Source organism: Camponotus vicinus, unplaced genomic scaffold (genome assembly GCF_025532165.1).
Source record: "Camponotus vicinus isolate PSW18456_S1 unplaced genomic scaffold, iyCamVici1.0 SCAF_1, whole genome shotgun sequence".
NCBI classification, from domain to species: Eukaryota; Metazoa; Arthropoda; class Insecta; order Hymenoptera; family Formicidae; genus Camponotus; species Camponotus vicinus.
The window spans coordinates 20,862,648-20,872,761 of NW_028141945.1; the positions used below are offsets into that span (position 1 = coordinate 20,862,648).

Sequence of the window (10,114 nt, forward strand, 5' to 3'; positions counted from 1 at the left end):
TTATAAGTTTGTTTATAACATACAAAAATAGAAGCATTATTTTATTATAATTTATTCAACAGCTTATTTCCGTTATATATAACTTACTTCATAGGTTGACAAAGCAAAATTAAATCTTATCTTGTTGGTAAGAAGACCAGCAGTTTCGTAAACATCTAAGTATGTATGTCAATTCTCTGAATTTTTCTTTCATTGCTTTTATGTCGTGTTCAGTTTCGGCGATGAGACTCTACAAAGAATGAAAAACAAGTTAAACTGATACTAATGTGTGATGAATATTACATAAGTGTAATATACATGTGTACATGTAAATCATTTTCTTTAGCAGTTTTTCGTTGCCAGATCTAACATTAATTCCGTGTCCCAACTCAATGCACATCTTGGTGTAATAATCGATATCACAAGAGGATCCTACAAGATGTTTTGAATAACATGACGTATTTTTTTTACGTCTTGGTGTAATAATCGGTATCACAAAAGGATCCTATAAGAAGTTTTGAATAATATAACATATATTTTTTACATGATTATATATTAATGTAAAATTTTCTATAACTAGAAAACTATTATATTATTACAGGGTTCTAGATATAAGTTGACAATTTTTTACTTACTCCTATTTGTTCGACAGCTTCTATAAAGTCAATGCTACTCTCAATTGATTTTGCAATGTTTCCATAATATCCATCATCCCATAGAACGTCCATGTTCTTTTTTCCCGATGAAAGCCCGTTGATCACATTGTGAAACTATCTCCGCGAGAAGCGTAAATACCTCGGTATATAGAAATACAAAATAACATGCTGTTGTTCCAGTTTGCATAGTTCGCTTCTGCAAAAATAATATTATTTATAGCATTATTTCATATATTATAGTGTTATTTTATATTTATGTAAACACTATTATTATGTTATACAGAGTGTTCACTTTAAAACTTTTCATCCGTTTATTTCACGATTGATTATTTTTTGGAAAAAATGCCGAAAGACGTCAATTTCGAGGAGGAAAAAATCTTAAATGGTAATAGAAGTTAAATGGTATATCATTTTAAAGGTTTTTTGATTCTCTGTACATGATTCTCTCTCGTTCTTTTTTTTATTTAAGTGAATATTTTTCGAGAAATCATACTTGGAAGTTTTAGATGGCAGAAAAGTTTCACATAAAAGATACATTTTGGAGTAGAACTTATTTGTCATTTATTACAACAAATGTTTAAAATGGTCCATTGTTTTCTAAACTATAATACAAGCAAAAATTTGAGAATCGTTTATATTATTGTTTAGAAAACAATGGAGAACATTTTGATATTTGTTATAATAAATGACAAATAAATAAATTCTGAGAAAGATTTTTGAAGGGATTAGCTATCCCGACGAAGGGGATGAAAAAATTTCGTTGCATTTATGTATTTAAAGCCCATATTTTTAGTCGTTTCTCAAATCTCGTCTCAAGAACATATCAGGTGAGATACTCAGATTCGAGTTTTGTGTCTTGAGATACGAACGGTTCAATAGTTACATTTTGATTAAAGATCACTTGAGACTGTATTCAATTTAAAAATGGAATGATTACTCACATGAAATTTGTCTTGAGATTTAAAATATTGATTAAAACAGCGATACGCGTTTGTTTGAGTAACCTCTTTTTAAAAATCATAAGTGAATATACAAAAGTGACAGAATGTCATCGACACAAAAAAAGAAAAATTTTATATATATATACAGGGTGATTCAAAATAACCCCTGTGTCCCTGAAATGACATATTCTTGAATCAATTCTAAGACGATTTTTCCTTCGGCAAAATTTCGTCCGAAGCTTAGTTTTTGAATTATTAAAGGAAGTAGTTAACGTATGACGGGTCGAATACAAGAGGCAGGCAAGGGTGGCGCGATTCACCGTCAGACGCGGGAGCTTACGCGGGGCGCCTGCTGCGATCAGCTGATCGCTATACACATACAGACACACATGCGAACACATACATTCTCTCTCTATCTGTCTGTCTGTCTGTCTGTCTGTCTGTCTGTCTGTCTGTCTGTCTGTCTGTCTGTCTGTCTGTCTGTCTCTCTCTCTCTCTCTCTCTCTCTCTCTCTCTCTCTCTCTCTCTCTCTCTCTCTCTCTCTCTCTCTCTCTCTCTCTCTCTCTCTCTCTCTCTCTCTCGCTCGCTCTCTCTCCCCCCCTCCCTCCCTCTCTCTCCCTCTCTCTCTCTCTCTCTCTCTCTCTCTCTCTCTTTCTCATTCGCTCACTCACCTGTAAATTTTTTTTTTTTTTTACGAGAGAGGGGAAAATGCATTTTATGCATACCCACCGGTCGATCCAGTGAGTTATGTGGGACTCGAGTACCAAGTCGAATTACCAACTCGGTACTCCCTACCCACTAAAAACCTCTCTCTTTTCACGAATTTCCTTTGACACACTGTCCCTCTGACTTCCCGAGATCTGTTTTCACATAACGTCAAAAAATAGTTATTATTACCTTGTTCGATGACTTTTGATGTATTGCTGTAATTGCTTGAAGGAGAAATGAATTTTCCGATAGATCGTACGTTCTCAAATTTAACGTAGATATCACGTTGCAAAAGACAAGAAATCCACACTAAATTATTAACTGAAAGTTTTTCTTCTTTCATGAACTGTATTCTTTTATAAACTTTAACGTAATCACATTTATTTACTCACTCGAAGAGACGAGAAATTTACTAATGACTCTATCACTGATCACTATTAATCACTGTCGAATAATAACTGTTGGCGATTAAAAATCACTCGATGAAAGAAACACGCGCGGACACGTTACTACACGACGCGACGACGCGACAATGCGACGATAATTATTCGGCGACTGCAAGCAGTTTTTTGTCATGGTAGGTTGCGGTAGGTTAAGGTACTACTGGCGCTATCGAACGCGATCATGTGTTCGATTGAAGAATGCGGTAAACATAATAAACATTTAACATATTAATATTATTATTATCATGAATGTGTGTGATATCCATACATCGTATGATATCTATTTAAAAATTAATTAGATTAAATAAGTGTTTTTAAAATATTTATTACTTTTACTATTATCTTAAATAAATATTTAATATTAATATTAATATTTTATATGATAATAGTAAAAGTAATAAATATTTTAAAAACACTTATTTAATCTAATTAATTTTTAAGTAGATATCATACGATGTATGGATATCACATACATTCATGATAATAATAATATTAATATGTTAAATGTTTATTATGTTTACCGCATTCTTCAATCGAACACATGATCGCGTTCGATAGCGCCAGTAGTACCTTAACCTACCGCAACCTACCATGACAAAAAACTGCTTGCAGTCGCCGAGTAATTATCGTCGCATTGTCGCGTCGTCGTGTCGTGTAGTAACGTGTCCGCGCGTGTTTCTTTCATCGAGTGATTTTTAATCGCCAACAGTTATTATTCGACAGTGATTAATAGTGATTAGTGATAGAGTCATTAGTAAATTTCTCGTCTCATCGAGTGAGTAAATAAATGTGATTACGTTAAAGTTTATAAAAGAATACAGTTCATGAAAGAAGAAAAACTTTCAGTTAATAATTTAGTGTGGATTTCTTGTCTTTTGCAACGTGATATCTACGTTAAATTTGAGAACGTACGATCTATCGGAAAATTCATTTCTCCTTCAAGCAATTACAGCAATACATCAAAAGTCATCGAACAAGGTAATAATAACTATTTTTTGACGTTATGTGAAAACAGATCTCGGGAAGTCAGAGGGACAGTGTGTTAAAGGAAATTCGTGAAAAGAGAGGGGTTTTTAGTGGGTAGGGAGTACCGAGTTGGTAATTCGACTTGGTACTCGAGTCCCACATAACTCACTGGATCGACCGGTGGGTATGCATAAAATGCATTTTCCCCTCTCTCGTAAAAAAAAAAAAAAAATTTACAGGTGAGTGAGCGAATGAGAGAGAGAGGGAGAGAGAGAGAGAGAGAGAGAGAGAGAGAGAGAGAGAGAGAGAGAGAGAGAGAGAGAGAGACAGACAGACAGACAGACAGACAGACAGAGAGAGAGAGAATGTATGTGTTCGCATGTGTGTCTGTATGTGTATAGCGATCAGCTGATCGCAGCAGGCGCCCCGCGTAAGCTCCCGCGTCTGACGGTGAATCGCGCCACCCTTGCCTGCCTCTTGTATTCGACCCGTCATACGTTAACTACTTCCTTTAATAATTCAAAAACTAAGCTTCGGACGAAATTTTGCCGAAGGAAAAATCGTCTTAGAATTGATTCAAGAATATGTCATTTCAGGGACACAGGGGTTATTTTGAATCACCCTGTATATCATATACAGGGTGAGCCATTTTAATTAACGCACGCAATTATTTCGGAAACAAAGCATTTTAGAGAAAAATGTTTCAGACAAAAGTTTTATGGTTTCGAGGGGGCCATAAGATGGTATCATTGGTTTGACACTGAAGAGTCATTTGAAAGTCACGTGAAGGTCACTTCAATTTTTTTAAATGGAACACCCTATATATTTTTGCACACTCTTGTAGCTTATCTCGAGAGCTTTCCAAAACACTATAATTAAGTACCTTTTCGTTAAGTACTTTTTGAGTTATGAGGCTTGAAATAATTTCTTAATTTTACATAAACCGTAAAATATCTTGTAAAATATTCATTTTTCGATTATCTTACCTTAATACTTTTACGTACAAAATAATGAGAGGAATCAACTGGTGTAAAGAAAACACATAGTTGTTTTGAAGAAAAAATATGTAATTTGCAATTAACAATTCCATATTTTATTATATACAGGGTGAGCCATTTTAATTAACGCACGCAATTATATCGGAAACAAAGCATTTTAGAGAAAAATGTTTCAGACAAAAGTTTTCTGGTTTCGAGGGGGCCATAAGATGGTATCATTGGTTTGACCTTGAAGAGTTATATGAAGGTCACATGAAGGTCACCTTCAATTTCTTAAATGGAATCTACTATTTGTCATTGCATATTCTTGTATCTTATCTCGAGAGCTTTCCAAAACACTATAATTAAGTACCTTTTCGTTAAGTACTTTTTGAGTTATGAGGCTTGAAATAATTTCGTAATTTTACATAAACCGTAAAATATCTTGTAAAATATTCATTTTTCGATTATCTTACCTTAATACTTTTACGTACAAAATAATGAGAGGAATCAATTGGTGTAAAGAAAACACATAGTTGTTTTGAAGAAAAAATATATAATTTGCAATTAACAATTCCATATTTTTTCTTAAAAACAACTATGTGTTTTTTTTACACCAATTGATTCCTCTCATTATTTTGTACGTAAAAGTATTAAGGTAAGATAATCGAAAAATGAATATTTTACAAGATATTTTACGATTTATGTAAAATTAAGAAATTATTTCAAGCCTCATAACTCAAAAAGTACTTAACAAAAAGGTACTTAATTATAGTGTTTTGGAAAGCTCTCGAGATAAGCTACAAGAATATGCAATGACAAATAGTAGGTTCCATTTAAGAAATTGAAGGTGACCTTCATGTGACCTTCAAATAACTCTTCAAGGTCAAACCAATGATATCATCTTATGGCCCCCTCGAAACCATAAAGCTTTTGTCTGAAACATTTTTTTCTAAAATGCTTTGTTTCCGAAATAATTGCGTGCGTTAATTAAAATGGCTCACCCTGTATAATGATTTACCAGCCGAAATGAAACATTGTGATAGGATCGAACCATTTAAGCGAATGTTAAAGGAATATATATTATTTAATGTTATTTAATGTATTTAAAATTGTATACTACAAATAGCTGAGAAAGCTAATAAAGGTCAATCAATCAATCAATCAATCAATCTCTCCCTCTCTCTCCCTCTCTCTCCCTCTCTCTCTCCCTCCCTCCCTCCCTCCCTCTCCCTCTCACCCCCTCATTCTCACTCACTCACTTATTATTTATTCTTACCCTGTACAGATTCTTCATATTGCTGATAAATAATTGTTACACGTTGATAACAATGACACGTTTTCCTAATACATACACATACACTCTGACACACCGTGTCAGACGAAAGCGAAGTTTTTTCTTTTCCTCTATCGTTATTTACGAATTTACTCACGCACTTAACGTGCGCGGTACACTGTTAACGCGTTTCTTTCTTTAAGTCGTTTTCGTAATTAATTTATATCGAGTGTGTGATTAGTAATTGAGTGCGTTAATCGTTTATAAATTCGTTAGTAAATTTTATCGATCTTGAGTGATTAAGTGAGTGAGTAAATCGTTCCATAATTAGTTAACTATTTTCCCTTATAGTTTAAAAACTATGCTCCGGGCAAGATTTTGCAAAAGGAAAAACCGCCTTAGAATTCACTCAAGAATTCGATATTTTAAAGACAAATGTTTGTTTAGAATCACCCTGTATATAAAAGTCGAGCGCAAGAATTTGCGAAATATTCGGATTAAGAGCTATATAACATGTAACGTGTATGATTAAGAGCTATATAAATATGCGAGATTAATAATAACACTAACGCGAGTTTTCACGCGAATATAAATATAAAAAAAAATATGACAGAATTACACACACAGACACACGAATACGCAGGACATTAATCGCGATCCACTAGAGTGCAACGCGAAATCGGTGGTCTTATTGTTAGACAAATGATCAAGAAAAATGATCGTCTCCCCAACTTAGGAAAATTCCTTATCGAGGCACGGAAGAGGCTCTGCGTCCTTCTTGAACTCGCGCTCGTCGAATACTGAGGAGCGAAAGACCTTTAGGAAACAAAACAACAGGAGACACGTCGGTGATCTATCCATTTCTTCGCGTGGTGAATCCTGATTGGCACAGGGTTCTGTTATCACGCGTGCCTCGCATGTCACTGTTTGTTTTCACGGTTATGTTTAGATCCTTCAGACTTTGAGTCGCTCGTGAGTGAAATTTCGACAACACACGCCTCTCGCTCCACCTCTCTCTTTTCCATGACATGGGATAATCGTTCGTCAGGCATTTTCTAGGATTTCAAAGCATTAATATTCGCTAAAATGCAAAAACTACAGGAAAATTCGCAAATACTCAAGGCGCAAACGTAAGGCCATTCCTCCCTCGAAGGACGCAAATCTTTAAAAAATCCTACCACGATTGTGCCTTTCGTTCCTGTAACGAATGACCAAAAGAATGCACGTTACAGTATATCGGGTATCAGACACAATAAAATAATCACCGAATTTTAATTCTGTTCTTCAATTTTGCTGATTATATCCTCATATATTTTTAATTTTTGAAATAAAATTTTTTTTTCAAACTACAAAATTAGTACCAAAAATTTTATTTCTTTAATAGTCGTAGATAATCGGTAATTATAGACAGTTAATAATTACTGAAGATGGATAATATAGAAATAGTAAAATTTTTTAAATTTTTGTGCTACCTCTTTGCCAATGATATTCTTATGATAATTTTCCAATTTCTGAAAGTTAAAATTTTCGCGTTTTCAAGTCACTTCTTTGTGATTATATTTCCAACTTCTATAAAGGCTATGGTAACGTCAATTGATTTTTCCGCTTTCATAATATCCATCGTCCTGTGGAGCGTTCATGTTTACTTTTCCAATGAAAGCCTGATGATTGACCAAACCATCTTCGCGAGAATCGCAGATACCTCGATATACAAAGATGCAAAATAATATGCTGTTGTATCAGTTTGTATAGTTCATTTTTACAATAACAATAAAATAATAATGAAAAGATAAGAATATTTTATATGTATGGGTCAAACATAATTATTATTTTATAATATTACTTTATACATCATTAATGGTATTATTTTAAATTACTATAAAAGTATTGTTCTTATTGTTAGATAATTTTATGCTGAAAGATTTGTTTTACATACAATTACTTTAAACACTTGTTCTGTAAATTGTTGATCACTATACTGCCTCTCCAATGGATAAGTATAGGTTTCCAGTCAATCTAAGAAAGTTTTATCGTAACTCAATTTAAGATTTGGAAATTGCACTGCATGAGTATGGCAATCGGTAAATCCAAGCATTATAAATTGTCCTAGTGATAAATTATTAACTCAGTTTGCATGAAAATCATCTACCTATTGGATTTTCTGTAACATCAATAATCTGGATATTGTAATAGATATATACTAATACAAATGTTAATAAAGACATTGTTATTGTTTTATCTACATTAGATGAATTATTAATAAACCTGATGAAAATACTAATAAAAATAGTAAAAGTAATATATAGAATATATTAAATACCTTGCCATTCTCGAGTATTGCAACGCTCTCTTTAAAATTCACTTCCATTTCATCTGCATGGATCACAGAACCGATAAAAACTTGTCGAGACATTGTATTTTTTCAATATATACAATCATCAGTGAAACAATATAATGAAACATACGGGACTTTCATTCTCGTCGACGAGAAACGTATTTTAGGAACTGCACTTTCTTAAATGGTAAATTAATAGTACAATAGTACATCAATATTAGACTTAGACTTTATGAATAAAATAATAAACACACATTAAATTTTATTAATAACTTCTTTTAATCTTAAATCTATTTTCTTTACAGTCCTGGCATAAGGATATTTGCTTACAGTATGTGCCCCATCCATAAAAAACAATTAGATACACACATTTTAACATTCAAACAATAGGTGAAAGTGAGATTAAAATGTTGAAACAAGGCCTACAGAAACCGCATTGCACAATTTATCTCGAGAAAATGCAATCATATCATTAAAATTCAGCATAGCATATAAGAATTTCAAATTCTGAAGTAATATTCCTACAGATACAACGTACATTTTTAATATTCTTACCAATATTTCTACATTTTTGTATTCTATGTCTTTTTGTCAACTTTGATCGGTAAAAAAAACATTAGTAAAAAAGACACCTTAATTTAGTTTTACCTTGAAACACAAGCGTTGATCGGCTCGAGTCTGCTTCTGTACAGGCATGATTTTCAGAACTTTATCCTTCAGATCTGGACCGAGAAACTTGTCAATGATTTCATACTTGATGAGTAAGAAGAAATATATAGATGTGCTAGAGTCATTTGATTTTGCAATCTGTAGCCAAGCTTCATAACAACAATCCATTCCTTGCTATCTTCTTTTCCATGTCCATGTCCACGTTCTCTGTCTCTACCATGACCACTGCCTTTGACAAGGAGAGGACGCGGCCCATTTATTTTTCATTTTTTTTCTAATGAAACCTGCAATATTTTTCTAAAATAAGGTTAATTTAATCAATAATTTTGTTTTTTATTCGCATTACGAAAGACAATTTAATTTATTCACGATACGTCGTTAATTTATATTCAATTTCATAAAACCTTACAATTTTATATATTCTACCCGATATTAATGAAAAAAAATAAATTAAATAATTACACTATTTAAATATAATTTTAATTTAATATGAAATTGCGAAAAATATTATTAAAACTTTTATTCACAAGATGTTCATGATAATGATAGTGATAATGATAATGATAGGTTTTTTAAGTTGGTTTTTCTCAAAAACGGCTGAGCATTGCATTCTCCCGCTTTCCTCAAATACTTTTTTAGTCGAGTACTATACGTAATTAAAATTTTTTTAAAATCGGTGTTCAAAAGGTCGCGTCCTCCCCTTATAAGACCTTCTCGACACTTCCTGCTCCACGAGAGTCAAGACTTTCATGAAAACTTCCATGTGCGCATTCTGCCCTTCTGTGATTGAATAATATAAAGAAAACTGTTTCCTGAAAATACAAATAATATTTATCCTGAAAAATTTGGATTCTTTGAAAGCATTATCGATAATTACCATGCCAGGTATACCTCTATGATCATCATACCTTAACATAAGAAATTTTGTCATGTTTCATAAAATCTTGTTAAACTATCCACGTGTTAAAATCAAGAATGTGTAATAAATATCAATCACATCGAATCACTATCAAATTCTATTTTATTATAACGCAATTTCTATCAGGGATTATTAAATTTGATTTTACAATCGCTACTAACAGTATAAAGAAAACAGAAATCGCATTATAATCAAATAGGACTTAAAAATACAACTAATATTTCTTAATTATTTAAATTATTCTT

At 32.6% G+C, this 10,114-nt stretch overlaps 1 pseudogene; it reads right to left on the reverse strand.

Moving 5' to 3' along the window:
- LOC145968331 (small ribosomal subunit protein uS5-like) overlaps positions 1-9,853 on the reverse strand; it is a 181,772-nt pseudogene extending 171,919 nt beyond the window's left edge.
- Positions 9,854-10,114: the final 261 nt, after the last annotated feature.